At 43.0% G+C, this 13,863-nt stretch overlaps 1 protein-coding gene across 4 annotated transcripts in view; it reads left to right on the plus strand.

The window, feature by feature from the left end:
* Positions 1-13,863, plus strand: part of plekha7a (pleckstrin homology domain containing, family A member 7a) — a 177,604-nt gene that overhangs the window by 70,069 nt on the left and 93,672 nt on the right. The window contains exon 1 of one of the 4 annotated variants that reach the window (XM_034084276.2): positions 6,584-6,602. The exons of the other annotated variants lie outside the window; for them this stretch is intronic. The gene's annotated coding sequence lies outside the window, so the exon portion shown is untranslated. Of the gene's footprint in view, positions 1-6,583; positions 6,603-13,863 lie in introns of those variants that run through there. 4 annotated transcript variants of the gene reach the window in all.

Raw genomic sequence — 13,863 nt, forward strand, 5'->3', positions numbered from 1 at the left:
CGAGGCCGACGCGTCACATCTGATCTGAACGGAGACAAGTGTCGAACAAGCGGAGACCTGATTTCCATGGAGATATCAGGAAATGCTCATGCATGTGGTCAGCATAATTAGAATGGGATTATTCTCAAAGCACAATGAATGTGGAAGAATGAGCCCTTGTGACCATGGCAACGTAGTAACAAACAGGGGTGGAAGAAGTAGATCTTACTCACTTACTTAAAGGGTGAGTTTTGTGGGTTTTCTTGTAGTGTGTTATATAGGTGTGTGTGCATGTCAATGGTCTGCAAAGGCTACAAATCCACCACTGGTGACAAATATTAAATGACATTACATGACATGTCACTTGTTAGACGCTTTTATCCAAAGCGACGTACATACTCAACACTGTGGGCAATCCCCACAGGGGCAATTTGGGGTGAAGTGACTCCGGGACACAACGACATGCTGACTGCAGGGGGGTTTGAACCTGTGACCCCCTGATCCGAACACCAACGCACTGCGCCACACGCCTCCGTATATATGCATACTATATCACTGTAGTCAATGTCAACTGTGACTGTTATCCGTCTTCAGTACTGCAGCAACATTTTAAATATACATTTGTTTTGATGTTTGAAAACCTTTGTGGATGAACATCCTCTTTTCAACAAGTTAGCGTCCATGCTAACAGCTCTGCGCGTGTATGAGGCGCAGTGTAGCAGCTGGGTGCTAAATGCTAACACGCCTGCAGTGACAATGTTTACAAGATGATATTTACCAAGTTAAATGTTACCATAATCGCCTTCTTAACGAATTAGCATATTGACATTTGCTAATTAGCACGAGACTACAGCGGAGGCTAAGGGGAACGCTGTCAGGTGGTGCGTCAACAAATAAACATTAGAGGCTTCTCAATACTCAAATGTCCCCTCCTCGACTCCCCTCCTCGACTCCCCTCCTCGAGACTTAGTCCCGCCCACAGGAGATGCGAGCGGAGGACCGAGGAGGGGAACCGAGGAGAGAGGAGGGGAAGCAGCAGACGTTTAAAGAAATGAGAACTCCTCTCCTCTGAGCGGTCATATTAAAGCGACGTCCGTTCATTATTACGTGGCAACAGCTGCATCAGCTGTCGAGTGTTTTGTCATATTTTATAATCTCTGTTAGATCAGCTGAACATTGTTCCCCCACATATTTACCTTGAATTCATTGAGAGTGCGGTATAATGAGACAATAACAGGCTACAGATGCGGACACACACACACAAATATATTTATATAAATATATGCAATTTAAAGTATGAGAGCACTCTCATAATAACGTAACACAATCAGAGACTGAAATGGGGAATTGAAATTACGGGCCAAAAGTTGTATTTGCAAGTATTAAAAGTAAGCAGAGGACACCAAACCAACTGAGACCTGTCTGTCCGCCGCATCTGCGCACACATTGTACCACACACACACCTACACACTGTACAGGACATACCTACACACTGTACCACACACACACACACACACACACACACACACACACACACACACACACACACACACACACACACACACACACACACACACACACACACACACACACACCTACACACACTGTACCACACACACCTAAGCTCCTAAAGCATAATCAGGCTACAGCCGTTGTGTATTTTATTATGTGAAGCACTAAATGGTTTTAGAAAAATATCGACTCTTTGTTTGTATCTACTAAACTAAATCAAATAAAGAGAGTAGGCCTGTTATACTGAGTGATATTTATTTTACACACTGCTCTGCTTTCTGCAGGACCTCACAGCTGTTCTCACTGTAAACATCACGTTGCGATGAGAGCAGTTTCTAAAATAATATCCAGGGGATGCATGCAGAGCTGTCATTGGCTGAGATAAGTCCGGCCGTGTGTCACGCCTCCACCGTTCCCGGAAATGCATCCGCGGAGGAGCCGTGGAGGAACCATCAGTGTATCCTCGGTTATAGCTCCTCCAGAGAGCCTCCTCGACGCTCGATCCTCGGTGTGCATTTAGAGAAATGAGACGTCCTTCAAAATGGCGCGCTGAAATTCATTTCCGGGTCACTACCGGAGGACCGAGGAGTCGAGGAGGGGAAATTTGAGTATTGAGAAGCCTCTTTTGTGTCAACGTAGTGACGGTGCTCGAAGAAGCACAAAGGTTATTACAGTTCAACCTGACGGAGACTTCCTTTCCCGCATCACATTTCATGGCGATCTCTCGGGTTGGTTTAGTTTAGTTTAGTTTATTTATTTTTTTCGAGCGTGTAAAACCAAAGAAAATACAAATGAAACAAAAGATGATACAGACATGATACAGTACTATACAAATGAATGCAATAACTAAACGAAATATTTAAATAATAATTGAATAATCTGTAGTATCATTGTCTGATATCAATAAACAACAAAACTTTAGCTAATTACACGTCCGGAAAGGGGTCGGAAGAAGTTTACACTTATTTAATCCGACCCCTTCTCCCTTTTGTTTTTACTTTTTTTTTTTACATTTTAATATACGTTAACATACAATATAAATGAATACCGTAACCTTGAATAATTCATATAATAACGCTGCAGACATCATTATGCACAAAAAGGGCATCGGTGCAGAGGATATTAAAAATGCACATCTGTTCACCTTGAAAACACAGATGGTTAAAAGCAGTTTCTACAAATGAGATTCTACGGGAGGACATCGGTTTAAGGGAAGCTGAATTTGAGCGAGAAATAACCGGATGTTCTGCAGATAAGTGGAAGTGTATTTGTTGAACTTGAAGAGAACACCTGAGAGAAGAAAGCGCTGCCTTGATGCACAGATACTTTGAACTCTTGAGACATGTTTCTGCGCGAGCCATCTGCAATCACGAGGTGGAAGTTAAAACTGTCTCGTTAACATTTCTCATTTAAACTAATAAGCAGAGCTTGCTCCGAGCCTCTTTACCCATTGCTGGTGGAGAGGTTTTAATAATGATGCAGATCATTTGCCGCATCTATTCGGCGCCAAATGGAAATGACGGTTTCCCACTTATCACAATATTCAAACTGTTACCGAGTATTATTTTAAAGGTCCCACGTCATGGCCATTTCTACTGATCATAATTCCATTGTTAATAATAATAATAATTCCTTACATTTATTATAGCGCTTTTTCAATGACTCAAAGCGCTTTACAGATACACACATTACACATATGTTTATACATGCAATGGTCAGATACTGTGGACAATACCCACAGGACCCATCTCTGCTGCCCCAGAGGTCGACTAGAATGAATATATATTGTGCAATTTTCCAAACTCACATTGGTTTCTCACAGCATCTCTGTATAGTATGGGTGTTCACTCTCTGTCCTACACGGCTTGTTGGAGCTCCTGCCCCCCCCCCCCCCCCCCCCTCCCTGTGAGCCCAGTGGCCGTCTGCGAGACACAGCGAAACCCAGCCCGAAACAAACACACACAAAGAGATATGCGAAGAGATATGAGTTAATCAAGAGAGAGAGTGTGTGTGTGTGTGTGTGTGTGTGTGTGTGTGTGTGTGTGTGTGTGTGTGTGTGTGTGTGTGTGTGTGTGTGTGTGTGTGTGTGTGTGTGTGTGTGTGTGTGTGTGTGTGTGTGTGTGTGTGTGTGTGTGTGTGTGTGTGTGTGTGGTGTGTGTGTGTGTGTGTGTGTGTGTGTGTGTGTGTGTGTGTGTGTGTGTGTGTGTGTGTGTGTGTGTGTGTGTGTGTGTGTGTGTGTGTGTGTGTGTGTGTGTGTGTGTGTGTGTGTGTGTGTGTGTGTGTGTGTGTGTGTGTGTGTGTGTGTGTGTGTGTGTGTGTGTGTGTGTGTGTGTGTGTGTGTGTGTGTGTGTGTGTGTGTGTGTGTGTGTGTGTGTACCCCAAATACGTCACTGTACCCAGGAAGAAACAGAGAAATCACCAGCGAGGCGTTCTGGAGCAGCACAGACACGTCTTCTCTGTGTTAGAGTTGTACTCGCTTCAGGGTGCACTTTGAGGGGTTGTGACTCTGCAGACCGTTCACATGCAGAAGCTTCATAACTCACAAGGGGACGGGTAAGAACCGGAAAGCATGACATGGGCCCTTTAAGCTCTACTTGTTTTCCACCTGCTCTTAACTCCTCTGCGTGGTGATGTACTGTTTCGTTTGCACGCTGTTACTAAATTCAAAATGAGCCGTTTCCAATCATGTTTTAGGAATTGGTGAACTTCTGAACTTCTCCATATTTTCAGTTGGTTAAAATGTGGTTTGTCAAATGTTGCACTTTTAGCCCATGTTAACTTGGCAGCATTTTGAGCACCTGCACCTGCCCTCACATCGAGCTACGGTTCACTTCGTCACCATTTGTGTTGGAAGTGTTTCTGGGGGGCCGGCTGGACTTCCCTCGCAGCAGAGTTGTACCTTTTTGTTGGCTGTCGACACAGAGAATGAAACACTGGTGAAGTATTTGTTTTTGGGAGAAACACACTCAGGGTAGGATTAATAGAAATTATCACCTTTCAAAAAGTATCACTATAACATGTTTGCACTGCTCTTATTTCGATGCCAGCACTTAAACCGTGAAGCAACACGACTGCCCTTATCTGAAGCTGCGATAGAACGGGCACTTCCTAAGTGCATTCAGTCACTTGGATGTGGTGACTGTGAGTCACGAGATAGCAAGAGGTCATATATCCCATTAGTACCTTGTTAGCTATCCAGTAGTACATAGCTGTTTCAGGGATGGCACGCGGAGCTCGTGTCTGTCAGGGTCTTGCCAGCAGGGTCTCGGATTGTGAGATTGTTGTTGCTCAGTGTGCCAGCAGTCAGTCCCTCCTCTTCCTCTTCCTCTTCCTCTTCCTCACTGCTGCCTGAGATGATCTTCATTTGACGGGGTCTCACTGAAACCAGAGCTGGGCGGTGGGGGGGGCTGCCTGGCATTATAAAAGCAAAATGATCAACAGCTCCTGAGGTGATGAGATCTTATATAGTCGGCTGCAGCACCCACTTCCTGTCTGAACAAAAAACAAAGGGGGGGGGGAAGACAAAGGACATAAAAACGAGACCGAGTAATACTTTATATAAAACGGGGAATAAGGGTTTGGGGACAGTTGCTCCATTTAAGAAAAAATATATATAAATGTTATATAAAGTAAAATAAAACATGGAATGAATTATAAGAAATACATTAGAAGTCAAATTTAAGAATGTCCAATAATATATATAGTAACATAAAGTAGAAAAACTATAATATAAAAGTATAGAGTATAAAATAGTAAAACAAAATAGAATTTAATATTTACAGAAAAACTATTTAGAGTAAAATGTCCAATAAAAGGTCATAACCATAACAAATAAAATCCAGAATAAAAGCTGAAATACAATTATCAATACTATTCAAAAATAATGATTGTAGTTAATGTGCACAAAGGTAAAATCTAAATAGAATAAAGATACTTTTATCAATGTAAGAAGTCAAAATGAAATACCTAATTAAAGATGAGACAATATCGATTACAAATATTTATAAAAAAATGAAGAATGTGCAAAAACAAAAATGTACATAAGAAGTTAAAGATCACCTTAGTAACGAGCTTCATGTGGACTTTTAGGTCGTAGTCTTTGTGTAAAATAGTCACCCATGTAGTAAACATAAACATCCACATCCACTCTGCCCTCCAGCCTCACTCTAAAGTCTGCACACGGTGTGATGAGGCGACGTGAAAGCTTAACTGTCGCTCCTGAAAATGAAATGTGGCACAAAAGCCTGGCACTGCGGCCGGGTTCTTGCATTGTTTGGTAATAACCCCTCATTACCGTGATGCTGGTGGCAGCGGGCACGCTGGCGGCTTTCAGCTCACACTCTGCCACGGCCTCACATAACTCTGGCTCCACTTAACCTGACAACAACTCTCAGGACTTTCACTCGCCGCCATTTAATCAAACAAGAGGCGCGACGATTCTGAACGCTTTCCAGCCGGAGTGGGAGCGATAGAGAGAGAGAGAGAGAGAGAGAGAGAGAGAGAGAGAGAGAGAGAGAGAGAGAGAGAGAGAGAGAGGTGGACTGTGAGAAGGGAAAGAGGCTGTGTGTGTGTGTGTGTGTGTGTGTGTGTGTGTGTGTGTGTGTGTGTGTGTGTGTGTGTGTGTGTGTGTGTGTGTGTGTGTGTGTGTGTGTGTGTGTGTGTGTGTGTGTGTGTGTGTGTGTGTGTGTGTGTGTGGTGTGTGTGGTGTGTGTGTGTGTGTGTGTGTGTGTGTGTGTGTGTGTGTGTGTGTGTGTGTGTGTGTGTGTGTGTGTGTGTGTGTGTGTGTGTGTGTGGTGTGTGTGTGTGTGTGTGTGTGTGTGAAACCTGCACAGGGGAAGGTGGCAGCAGCATGGAGCTGAACCCAAATGTGTCACTGGGCCAAGAGAGGAATTTACAGGCAGCGGCGGCCTGCTAGGAATTCAGCAGGGGCATGCTGTGTGTGTGTGTGTGTAGTGGTCAGATTGTATTCCATCTCTTCACCCCCTGGCCAGTTATAGGACTGAGCTGCATGCTGGGGCTGCCTCCTCCTCCTGCTGCAGTGCATGCAACACTCACACACTCACACACACTCGGAGGGGGAGCAGCGTAATGAAGTGGCAGCAGTGACACAGGTAAACTCAAATGAATAGAGGAAATAGTTGGTTTTCTTTCTGGCTTCTGCGGTTTATTTATACAAAGTAATGTCCTTGCATTTCTCCATAGTGTTTGCTTTTGCAGTTTAAGTGGCTCAGCAACGTGGAAGTGATTGTGATTATTTCGAGTGCTTTTTTTTTTGTATGTAAAGCCGGAGATTTGCATTGTATAGATTTGTAACTCTAAACATTTCATTGAAAAGCTCAGGTTTTTGTCCAGAAACAGAAAACAATCGTTTGGTCCCGATGCTCGCACCAAGCACGTCTTTTTCTTTATTCTTAAACTCTGTTAAAGAACTAATCGATGCCCAGACCAGTTGTTTCGCACCGTTACATTACGACAGCGCTACAACAACCCTGACTGTCATGCTGCGTGTGAGAGCTGCAGGCATCATCAGGACGCTCTTCTGCCTCTCAGGCTGCTGAATAATCAGAGCAGCCCACTCTGCACGCCGCCAGAAACCCACTGTGAACATGTTTTAACCCACTTCAGTCCTGCAGCCGAAGCAGGGCGATCTGCAGCTGAGGCTCGGGCGACTCAATTACCTGACTGTTATTTACACATTAGGCCAGGCACTAGTGTCACTTAGTACTTGGCAGATAGTGTGTGTGTGTGTGTGTGTGTGTGTGTGTGTGTGTGTGTGTGTGTGTGTGTGTGTGTGTGTGTGTGTGATGGATTTTTTAATGACATTTTTATATAGAGCATATCTTTGGGGCTCTTCATTTGAATTGTGTAAGGGGCCGGCGCATGTTACTCAAACAGGACACATGTGGAGTTCAGTCGGTGCTTTATTTTGCCAAGAGAAGTAATTTGGGTATTTATTGTTATTTAGTTCCGGTTTTCACTCTGGCTTCTGCTTTTAAAGAGGCCCTATCATTGTGTAGTGGGTTTCCAGAGGTTTCTGTGCAATGGGCTAAAGTCCCAATTGTACCATTTTCTAATGTAATGAAATGCAAGATAAATAAGAATGTCTAGTGTTAAGATACAATGCAAACAATTGAACAATGATCGTTCTATAAAAATAAGAAAATAAATGACGTGGGCTTCCCTAACAAAGCTATTCTTTAACAAATATCTTTTGTATTTGCTCACTTAAAACACAGTACTTGTATATGTACAGTATACACAGTTGCCAGTTATTTCCCCTGAAATGCACTCTCTCGTACTCTCACCCACACACACTATGTGCAAGCATCCTCTCTCACTCTCTACTGTACACACTCTCACACACTCAGTTAAACTCACTTCATATCGGTTGGATATCTTGAACACACTAATGGATTATTTTTGAAGTCACACATATTGAAGTTCACTGATCTGGTTACATTTAAAACACATCCTGTACAGAGCCAGACATCATCTACTTCCTAGGAAATTAAAAGCACTGTTCGTAGACGGAGAGGGGGGGTTTCATTTGAGAGGAAATCTACATCTGAAACAACTCGAGGTCCGAACAACTCTGAGAAGTACGAGTTTAACAATCTGTGGGTGGTTTTTAGGGAATGGTTTGGAGCAGGAGTTAAAACAAAGCAGACGGATAATTCAGTTTAACAGGATGTACAGAAACACTTTTTTGGAAAACTATGAGAATGAAGAGAGGTGATTGAAGATGAGAAATGATTGTATATGTTTGTATAAATGTAAATGTATGTAGGAATAACTTGCATAATGATTTAAAGGACAATCCTTGATCAAGTAAGGGGTGGGAATTAATAAGCATTTGCTTCCTCCTGCTCCCTTTCGGACACATGATTTATTATTAATATGAAGACATTTTTTATTTGTTGAATACACAAATATTACCATGAATGTGGGTAAATATTATAACAATACGGTATTCTGTTTTTCACATTTGTTATTTTTTAATCTGTTCGAAATAAAGACTGACAGAAAGAAAGAAACATGCACACTGTGCCGTGAATGACAATGACCTTGCTGTGTTTCCCATAATGCACCGACAGCACTACCCTACCCCCCCCCCTCCCTTACCCCCCCCCCCCCCTCCCTCGCTGCACTTCAAACACATTTTGGCTGGAAACACCCTTTAAATAGCCGAGACCTTGACTGACAGTCCGCCCACTCTGCACATCGAAGAGAAACACAGTGTCTGTTGCACATCTGTTAAACAAAGTCAGGCCCATGGCGGTTTACTTTATCAGTGACGACACTTTGATCAGTCGGGCATCGCAGAAAGGAAATGTCAAAGTGCTATTTGTAGCGTTTTAAACGGCAGTAAATCATTTCCACATACAGATGTATTGCTTGATAATAATCAAAGAGGACATGTTCTGCTCATTTTCAGGTTCATATTTGTATTCGGTGCCACGTGTTTACTTTGGGATTGTAGCCTTTGCAGACCATTAACATGCACCAAAACCTATATCACACACTACAGGACACTTGAACACAAAAACCTTTGCCCAGACGAATCCCCTCTTATCCTACAGAATGTAATCAGCCAAATGTCTTACTGGTAAAATGAAGCTTCTGATTTCTCTGAAGTTGAAGTGAGTTCACTTTGCTCTCATGAATGTTCACTGCTCTCAAGAGCGCTCCTCAGCTTTTATCTCGCATGCTCTTAGAAGTAAATCAAAGTGCACAATTGCAAGTGATTACATCCTGTCTCAAAAAGCATTTGAACTTAAGATAGATGATTCAATCTGATATTATTCATAAAGTGTTACGAGAATTGAGCATATTTCAACTCGCGTCTTTTTATTCTGGCGGTGGTGGCGAAGTGGATAGGGAGTTGGCTTGGCAACTGGAAGTTCACCAGTTCAAGTCCCAACACCATGGGTGTTTCTCAATCGCGAGGATGCTGGTTTGGTAGTCGCGTACTTCCAAGTCACTTCCTTCAGAAACTAAGCAAGTATGCTTCCAAGCCATGGCTTCGGAAAATGAAGAAGAACGGAACAGGTGGAATTCACTCTCTAACGGTTTCAACATAAACTGTACCGAAAATAAATACCTCACGATGTCGATCTAATTATGAACTTGCTTTACTTTCACGGAACACATTTTTGGTGATAACAACAAATGTAACAAAGTAACATATTTACCAACACATGTTCTACGCCACTACCAGTGGCGTTTTTACATGTACCAAAGTGGTGGGGCACATCATAAATCTAATTGATAGATTTATGATTCGAACATTTTAAAAGTAGGGTAGACATGTGGATATTATCCGGCTGAACAAAACGTACATTTATCTAACAGCTACGTTTCCCACAGATCTTCTTTTGAGCTATTTTCTAAAATCCTATGGAGAAATCTCGTTGCTTTTTTGTGGAGGGAAGCCATGCGCAGCTTACTTCCGGGTTTTAGGACGCGTCACTGCAGCTCTCTCGTCTCCTCTTCACACACCACACTTTTCGCGGCACACGTACTTACAGCCAATCAGCTCTGAATTATGTGAGATGACGTATGGTGGGGATGGCAGCTCTGTGCCCCTAGGGTCATTATTTTTTTGCCACACACATTAAATAGGAAAATACTCTGAGCATGCGCAGTGTAGTTTTTACAGTCACCATTGACTTAGACAGTGAGAGGGAGGGGCAGGATCGGGTTTTGTCCCACATGGCTCTAAACAGCTCAATCGGCACACACTGTAGACACTAATTAGAAGAACACAGACTAAAACAGCAATGTACAGACGAATCAGATGATTAAACATGATCTTAAAATATATTTTATATATATTTTTATTTATTTTTTGCATTTTGCTGTGCCCCACCTGCCCCTAATGACCAGTCGCCACTGGCCACTACATACTTACATTTAAATGTGTGCTGCGTCGGTTCAGCAATTCTCCGCAAGGGTTTTTGAAATTGGTCCGTGCGCAAAGCATTGTGGGGATTTTAAGGACGCGAAGTCTACCCATGTGCAGCCTCGAAATTTCCCCCAAACCAAGGACGCGGCCTCGGTGGAATTCCAAGTATGCTGGAGATTGGAACAGTACTTCGGCGGCACTCGATGACGTAGCATCCTTGAAATATTAGCTTGGAAGCCAGAATCCTCGAGATTGAGAAACGGCCCAAGTGCTACCGAGGTGTCTCTGAGCAAGGCACCGTTCAAAATGGCAGCACACTGCTCCTAACTCTAGGATGGGTCAAATGCAGAGAAACCATTTCCCCACGAGGGATTAATAAAAGTTCATCTTCTTTTTTCTTTCTTACCGCCTGCAAAGACCATTATTAGGCAATTTTGGTCAATCAGGTTATCGATCACAAAGATTACTGTCAGCCAATCAGGACTCACTGGGAAGTAGCATCTGAGTGAATATCGGAAAAATCCCCCGGTGACAGTTTGATCTCTGACTACATAGCGACATTGATTTTCAGGATATGCCTACTGTTTTTAGCAATGAATCAAGAGGTAGAAAGACCTTCAGACTTTAATGAAGTATCTAATGATTATTCCTGTTATTGATTCATCTGTTGATTATTTCCGAGAAGGCGGAAATAGTTTTAGTGTATAAAATGTCCCTCGTCGCCCAAAACCCAGGTGCTGTTGTGAAGATAATCAATTCATAATGATGTAAACACTCTAATGACTTCAGTGATTCTCTTTCAGTCAGTCCAGTATTTGATTTAATTATTTCGGCAGCACAACATATTATTTTTCCGTTACTTGGCTACAAGGACAAACGGGAGTAAAGCAGCTGGAGCTCACTAAGTGGTGTCCAAGGGTCACATGACGCAGCAGGTGCAGCGCGAGAGTCGGGATGTGTTGCGGACCACGGCGTGTTTCCGTAACCCGTAGATCCTCCACCAACGTCCTTCACAAATGTCATGAGGAACTGGACGAGGGAAGTCTTTCAAAGTTCAGGAATAAGTTAAAATAGGAGACAAGGAAACTCCTCAGAAAGTTGTAAGAATATTTAATAAAGTAGCGTTTAATAGACGTTACAAAACATTCGTTATTTATATCATTCTGTATTCTTCATCTATTGGTTGCAACGACGAGGGGCGGGTCTTCCTCTTGGCTTCATGGTGACTTCGATTTGTCTCCCGCGAGTAATTATACAACGTCAATTAGTGAGTGTGTTCATTGTATAACTCCGCAAGTCACTCTCCTTATACTCACATACACAACATATTATTTGCTAAAGGCTACAAACAACAACTTTCGCCAAAACGGAAGTCGGGTGTGTCGGAGATGTCGTGACATCCGGTTTCCAGAATAAACCGTGTTATTAATTTAAAGTTACGGCACAGAACTATTGATTTCATTTCTTACACGAGGCACAGAGTCGGACGCAGAGAGCTGACTGCAGATCAGCGGTCAGGATGTTTTGTCAGAGGAAGGTTCGGTTTATTTCCCTCGTGGCGTCGGAGGCCTTTTGACGAAGAAACGGAGAGTGCTCGGGATGCAGGGGAGCTTGTCTGATAAATGGAGATCGATAGAAGAGCAACCAATCAAGAAATGAAATGGGCTTGAAAGGCAGAGCGGGCTCGAGGTTCGTTATATTCTCTCGGATTACAAAGTAATGATCCATTTAGTCTGACAGCTTGTTTGGGTTTTTGCAAATCCAGTGTTATATCTCCTTTTTAGATCTCCCACTGTCGTTGCACAAACCCATCATTCATTTCTTTTTAAGAAACCTTTTATCTTGTTGAATTGATTTGTCATTGTTCAAAATACAAACACATTTTTTAAAATACAGTATAAATCCCATAACTAGGGATGCACGATATTGGGTTTTTGAAAGCCGATACCGATACCTGTCCTGCGTCTCAAGTCCAATAATAAAAAAAGATTTACGCCACTAATTATTTTAACGCGATTAACGCATGTGTATTTTTTTTTCCTTGGCCGCCCCGTAGTTTCAGAGCGCATCGAGTTTAAAATACCGTCTACAAACTGATGCTGACAGCCCCGCTCCTGCCGCCCTTTGTGGCAGACCACACTTCCACGCTCACCGGCAGGCACCGACTGGCCATCGGGAGGACCGGGAGGGTGTGTGTGTGTGTGGCCCGAGCGAGAGACCTTACGTGCATTGTTGTTGTTAGCATCTGGCACACACACACACACACACACACACACACACACACACACACACACACACGACACACACACACACACACACACACACACACACAACACACACACAACACCACACACCACACACACACACACACACACACACACACACACACACACACACCACACACACACACACACACACACACACACACACACACACAGTGTAAGAAGTATTGGAGAGCGCTGGATTTGTGAAGAACTCCCCTCTTCCTAAACCACTAATACCACAGTATTGGCAAAACGGGAGCCGAGTGAAAAACAAGCGCCCCTCATCCCAATCCACCCACACCGCAGTATTTTTTTCTTTTTTACCCAAAAAATATATTGTATATTATCGGGGCTATTAATACTGGTATCGGGTTTATCGGGATGACGTCATAATTCCTAATATCGTGCATCCCTACCCATAACGTATGCCTCCAAATGTGGCCCAAAATATTTTCTAAAAATGGCTCCTGATTTGAAAAGGACAGACATTTCTTTTTTTGTAGCTTTCTACTTTTTAAAAAGCCTTTCAATCTGGACTTGTTGTCTAGAATTCATTATTCTATAAAACAATGTTGTATCACAAACACCGTTCTGAATCTTCATCACATCAGCACCTGTGATGGTTTTGATAGAGGCGTATGTTTCCCAAAATCCTATGTTTTCCATCAAGTCTGTAATATCGTCCGCAGTGTGCCTGATCTCCTCCGATTGGTTCAGATCCGTCTCGTGTCCTCTGAAGCAGATGGAGCCGAATGTGTCCGTGCACATTTGGCTTCAGATGGGAGAACTCAAACTGACACTAATGGTGAGAGGAAGGACTCGACAAGTTTGATTAATTTGTGGGATTGATATGTTGCAGTCTGAGGAAATGATTCATGCTGCTGGCGTCAAGCATCGAGCCTAACATCTCTTATAAATGGCAGTGTGTGAACATGAATCTGAAAAACAGGACGGATCCACTTCTTTCCTGCATGGACTGTGTTAGGATCCTTGTTAGGCTGTTCTGGTTCCTTCTAGACTGCTTTCCTGTAAATCACATTAAGGGCCCATGTTGTTTTTGGGATGCACCCTGTTCAATACTACTCAAATACATTACTACTGCATGCAATTGTTTCTTTGAGATTTCCCTATGGGGATGTAAAGACTCAATAGGCCCCGAAAGAACAAACCCATGCATGATGGAAAGACGTCGGAGAGGAGGAT

This window comes from Pseudochaenichthys georgianus, chromosome 6, assembly GCF_902827115.2.
Source record: "Pseudochaenichthys georgianus chromosome 6, fPseGeo1.2, whole genome shotgun sequence".
In the NCBI taxonomy this organism is placed as follows: domain Eukaryota; kingdom Metazoa; phylum Chordata; class Actinopteri; order Perciformes; family Channichthyidae; genus Pseudochaenichthys; species Pseudochaenichthys georgianus.